Here is a 6,330-nt window from a genome sequence, read left to right on the forward strand (position 1 = left end):
ACAGTACGGACAACGGGAAACCAGATTCGCCAGGCAGACATCCTAGAGTACCATGTAGCAGTGAAAAAGAATTCAGTGGAGCTAAAAGTACTGAACCACCAATTACCGAGCAGTAAGACCCTGGGTCTGCTAAATGAAAAGTGACATATGTGCATGTTTATCTAGACTTAGAAGACTTCTAGAAAGAGAAACAACTGTTCATTGTGGTTACCTCTGGGATATCAGATAAACTGGATTCGGCTTTAACATTTCAGCTTGCATACGTCTTTACTATTTGGACAAACAAATATTTTTAAGTATTTGAATGTTAATCTGTAGGGTTTTGATACGTCAGCTTTGCCAAAAGGTATAGAGAATAATGTCACCCAGTTGAGAAATGAAAGATGCAAATTACTTCTATAACAAAATCAAAAAAAGAAAGAAAAGAAAAACCGAAGTCCTGTTAAGGTTCTTTTTAAAATACCACCTTGAGAAAGTTTCAGTTTCTCCCTAGAGAGCTTGCAAGCACAGTGCCTGGAAATCACGTTAGTCTAGTTTTACCTACGTGTAAGTCAACTCGGCTGTCATAACCACTGCTCAGATGTTAGCTTTTGCAGACTTTGTCAGGCCTGGAAGTGAAATTTAGAGCTGAGTTAATTTCTTGGTGCACGAACTTAATATTCTTGAAGTTGTCGGGCTTCCTGCAACAAATATAAGCACAGAACAGACTGTTCATGGCCGTATGAAACAGGCCAAAATATTAAAGGATCACTTTCGGAAGGCTATTTTGGTGATGAAAACAAAGTTCTGGGATTTGAAAACATTTGGGGTCCTCTCGAGGGACGACCTGTGAAATTGCTCTTCAGGGAAGCAAAAGTTAAGTAATCTTGCAGATGAGACTCCATGTGAAATGGGGTTGGTCGATCAGCTAAAGAGAAAAAATGGTTCTATCACCTCTTGTTTTTATTGGAAATAATGGTGCAAAACAGAACTCTTTTTGGTGAGAGATACAAAAAGCAAAGCGAACATTTAAGAAACTCTCTTCTTTTAAATAATTAGTGAGAAGAGTAAAATTTCAGCAACATGAAAGTAGGGAGTTTAAAGGAAATGAGGCTGTGAAAGCTTGTACTCCTGTTTCATGGGATATGCTCCAACACATTTTTACTTTTTGTGGGTTTGCTCCGTATGTAAACTTAGGGTTTAAGGAGGGGTTTTTCTGTTTTTGTGTTTTGGTTTTGTTTCTTTGATGACCATTTTGGTCTTAGCATTAATGTTCAATAATTTTTTTTCTGAGGTGGTCCACAGCTGCAAAATGAATCTACATCAGTTTTCATCCTTTTATTTTAGTGAAAATCCACAAGCCTCGTTTTAACCTTAACAGAAACAAAAGAATTTTATCTACTGTCCTGACCACCAACAACTTAAAGACTTTGTGTCTCTACTTTTTGTTTATATACAGACATGACTTGTGGATGGTTATAATCTCAGTACACACACACACACACTCACACACACACACGCACTTGTATTTTGCCTTTGTACCTTAATATGAACTCATACTGGTTTTTCCATGTTGCTTCATAGTCTTTGCTTCTTATTTTAATTGGTTAAAAATATACCACGGATCAAAATCACCACAGTTTACTTAACCATTCCCCTCGTGTTGGTCATTGGAATTCTAATAATGGGCATTTACTCACTCTCCCCTCCAAGGACCCTCCGCGGGTATTGCGTGAGGGATCTGTTGTTGAGTGCAAAACATACCCAAACTTAGCTTACCGACCGCAAACATCATCTTGCATAGTTTCGGAGTGTCTGGCATCCAGCAGCAGCTCAGCTGAGAGGTTCTGGCTCTGGGTTGTAGTCATCTGAGGCTCGACTGGGGTTGGTGGTTGGCAAGGGTTCAGTTCTGGAGTCACACTTCTTCGCAAGCTGCTTGACTGTCATGACCTGACAGCTGGCTTCCCCCAGAGCTGGTCCTGTGAGAGAGGGAGCGTGCAAAATAGAAGCCTACTCTTGGAAATGACGTGCCATCACTTCTGCCATGTTCTAGTTAGTGATCACACAGACCAGCCCTGGTCCCACAGAAGAGGCTACTGGAGGGTGTGACTACCAGAAGGTCCGCTGCCCCCGGGGACTTTCAGATCTCTCAGGCCATCTGTTTCCCATTTCTTTCATTGTTTTCAAATTCTCTTTCTTACTCCACAAAGACCTTTGTTGCAGGAACAATTAGCCACATCCTTTATACGCAGAGACATTTGTTTCTCTACTCATCCAAAACTTTCTTTATATCCTAGTTCCTCAATTATAGGGATAAAGAAAAGTTACTCTTTATGGGTAATAATTGGTTTCTGGAACTTTTCAGACATCCTGCACCTGACCTGTACTGAGTGAAAAATGAGATAATGCACATCTTTCAAAGTTCACTTTTTTGACACAAGGAACACTAATATATAAAAAAATAAAGAAACAAAGAACCAGGATGGCTGTTATATTAAAAAAAAACCACACAAAATACAACAGAAAACAAAAAGTTTGATGTGGACGTGGAGGAATTGGAACCCTTGTGCGTGGCTGGTGGGAATGTAAAATGGTGCAGCTGCACGGAAAATAGTTTGGTGGTTCCTCAAAAAGTTAAAGTTATCATATAATCCAGCAATTCCGCTTCATATAATCCGGCAATTCCACCCAAAAGAACTGAAAGCGAGGACTCAAACAGATATTTGTACGCCCATGTTTACAGCAGCATTATTTGCCGTAGCCAAAATGTAGAAACAGTCCGAATGTCCACCGGCAGATGAACAAACAAAATGTGGTCCATACGTACAGTGGAATATTATTTACCCTTTAAAAGAAAGAAATTCGGACATACAGGTTCACATACGATGACGTGGGTGAATCTTAAAGACAGTGAAGTGACATAAGCCAGTCACAAAGGTAGAAATACTGCATGATTCCGCTTATGTGAGGTACCTAGAGTAGTCAAATTTATAGACAGAAAGTAGAATGGTAGTTACCAGGGGCTGGGGGCGGGGGAAATGGAAGTTATTGCTTAGTTAGTACAGAGTTTCTGTTTTGGAGATGGATGGTGGTGATGGCTGCACAACAACGTGTATGGAATTAATGGCACTGAACTGCGCACTTAAATATGGTTAAGATGGTAAATTTTACATTACGTACATTTTATCACAATAAAATGACAAAAACAAAAACCATTGGTACTACTTTGGAGAGTAGTTTGGCAATATCCTGTAAAGTTGGAGATGTAATGCCCTGACCTCCTACAACAAAAGAAAGGATTTTTTAAATGGTCATATATGTATAAAATGGAACACTTGACAGTTATAGAAAAAGAATGTTTCAAACTAAATGAATCAGCTAGGATATATTTTGGAAACTTAACGTTGACCCAAAAAAGCAAGTAGCACAAAGGTATCTGTATATATAATATTTTTCTTAAGTTTATGGATATACATGGTAAAATAATTAAATAGGATAGTAGCTAATCTCTGGAGAGGGAGAAAGGAAATGAGATTGAGGAGAAAGGATACAAGAGGCTTCACTTATGTCTGTGATGTTTATTCCTTAAACTGGTGAGTACATGGGGATTTGTTATATTCTCTCTCTCTCTCTCTCTCTCTCTCTTTCTCTCTTGTATGCTTTAAATAGTTTATTAAATCCCAACTGGGAGAAAAAAAATCCAAAAACCAAAAGAATCAAACCTCAAATCAAAATAATCAAGCTTCCTGCATTTCTACCTTTATAAGACACCAAAATAATATCGACCTTAAATATTATAATTTTAAAAATACTGCTCTATATTTTCACACCTTCTCTCACTCTCCAAAGCAGAGACTGTGTCTAAAATGGTATTTTTCTTCTTGATGACTGGTGCTTAGGTAATGCTGGGTGTTTAGATATCAGTAGATGACAATGAGAAGGGTGGTGACGTCAGGCTGTGCGTCCTGAGAGAGGCGTAGCTGTTCCACCTGTCACCTTGGGAAGTAATTCCTCCCCTGCCCACACATAGCTCCGTAGCATATGCTATGGCTACCAGGTCAACACGTTTTCTCCCAGCTCTTCAAACTGGAAAACATTTATGAATAATTCTACGAACTTGCATCAGAGAGAAAGAATTCTAATCTCAAGGCTAGAAGATTTTAAGGTTCAGCTATGCGAAGGTTATGTATTTCTTTTTTCTTCTTTTTTTTGAAGTGTGCTTTCCAAACAATTCCTGATGTTGTGTAACAGGATATTCATTTCTGGGGTAACAATGCTCCCATTGAGAGAGAAGCCCTGGCACATAAAAGTATTACCCTTGATTAGCCAGAGCAAAACTTCAGTAAACCTGCAAAAGTTACAGGCAGACGTAGGTGCACAGAGAAACCCAAATACAGTTATCAATCAATCAGAAAAAAGAGCAACAAATGTACAAGTCCACCCACGTATTAAAATCAATGGGTTTGACACCAATGCAAGGATTTTTCTGATGTGTCTTTCCTTCTTACAATCACTTTTAAGAGCAACAAGGAGTGTTTAGAACAGCAGAAAACAAGATATTTCTGTGGTTTGCCCTGTTTGAGAAAGGAAGTGGTATGTGCTTGAATAGGTTGGTGGCAGAAAACAGGTTTGAGAAGAGTCATAAAAGCATTGGGCAAAGCTGAGTTGTGAACCTCGTTTACACCGAGCATTTGAGTGGCATTTGAGCACCGTATACAGTTGTGCCATTCAGAACCCGGCTTGTCCACGGTGTGTGTTCTTGGCTGAGGCACTTCATCCCTCTCTAACCTAGAGCTCTCCAGCTCCTAACCTTATTCTCTCCTTCGGAGGGGACTGTAAAAAGTTCTGGACATCTTAAGCCTCTTCGGTGAAATTTCCTGGAAACATAGCTGCTATTCTCAATTTGGTGAGAATTTTCTGGAAATGTAGCTACTATTCTCCATTCTTTTTCCTGGAGAGAAAGGAAAAAAACTGAGCTAGATCCTGACCATAAATGTGACTTTCTACTTCCTCTTTTTCTTGTGGTCTTTATTCCTCAAAACCACTTTTTTTGACCAAGTATATAACAAATTCAAATGAAGAAAACTATCGAGTGTTCCTCGTGAACTCAAAAAACCCTTTTGTTTACAGGTAACATGAAATGCTTCCTCTAACATTTCTCGTTTTTCGACAAATGTGTGCCCTTAGTCACGAGGGGCCAGGAGGAGAGAGAATGGGTCAGTGGCGCCCAGTCTAATGTGTGGGCAGACAACTCAGACCTTATGTTGTACAGATGGGGGAGCAGAAGCATCGTCTTCGTACACAGAGCTCATCAGTCAGCCAATAAGTGTTACTGAATGCCTCGACTGTTCAGTGCTGGGTTATGCGACAAGCTCAGTGTGGTATGATGCCAGCATGGTGGATGCCAGACTGGGAGCCAGGAGACCTGCCAATGACTTGATTTTGGAAAAAACCCAAAAACTTCCTCCTCCGAGGGCCTCAGTTTCTTTATGTGTAAAATTGGGGCGGGGGGGGGACTGTAGTGGTTAACCTCAGATTCAGGTTTCTTTCAACTAGAACTGTGGCAGATTCCAAAGCAAGATAATGAGTTCCCAGACTCCTCAATCTCGAGAGGCTTCTAGATAGTTGGGGAGACTGAGCAATTGCACCCTAAATTGTGTCATTTCTGAAAGAGCAGAGTTTGGCCTACCTGGATGTCTGGGCACCTTCCTCTGAGTTGGTGCAAAGGGGCCACTTGTTCATGATGCTCCAGCTATCCGGCTTTCTGCCCATTCTTTGAACAAACCAAGCTAGTCCTGCCTCAGGGCCTTTGCACATGCTAGTCTTCAGACAATAATGGTGGCTGGCTCCTCCCTTCTCATCCTTTAGCTCTCCTCAGATGTCACCTCCTCTGAGAAGTCCATCTTTTACTACTCTCTTAAAGAAAGCCTTCCCCATTATCCTTTTATTTCAGCCTTCATTTCCTTCTCTGACCTCTCTCAATTTGTAACCATTTTACTTGTTTTTGTCAGTCTGTTAGCTCCGTATAGGCAGGCCTCCTTTCTGTTTTATTCGGAACTGTGCACCCAATGCCCAGCCCACACAGTAGGTCTCAATAAATTTTTAAGGAATGACTTGGCAGGTCCGCAGCCTAAAGTTGCTTCCCCATAAAGTCCCCTTCTTTGGGGTTCTCTGGGCCCGGCTGGACTTAGGCGGCAGGAACTTCCTTCCCTCTGCCTACTTTCTTTGGATCTCAGCATTTCTTTTGAGGAAAAGGCTCTTATGACATCACGGCACACTTTCCTGTGCCGCAGTGACATCATCACCGCCAACTGCTGCGTCACAAGTCTGTCCCTAAGTCCCTCCCCTTAG

Source organism: Rhinolophus ferrumequinum, chromosome 25 (genome assembly GCF_004115265.2).
Source record: "Rhinolophus ferrumequinum isolate MPI-CBG mRhiFer1 chromosome 25, mRhiFer1_v1.p, whole genome shotgun sequence".
Lineage (NCBI taxonomy): Eukaryota > Metazoa > Chordata > Mammalia > Chiroptera > Rhinolophidae > Rhinolophus > Rhinolophus ferrumequinum.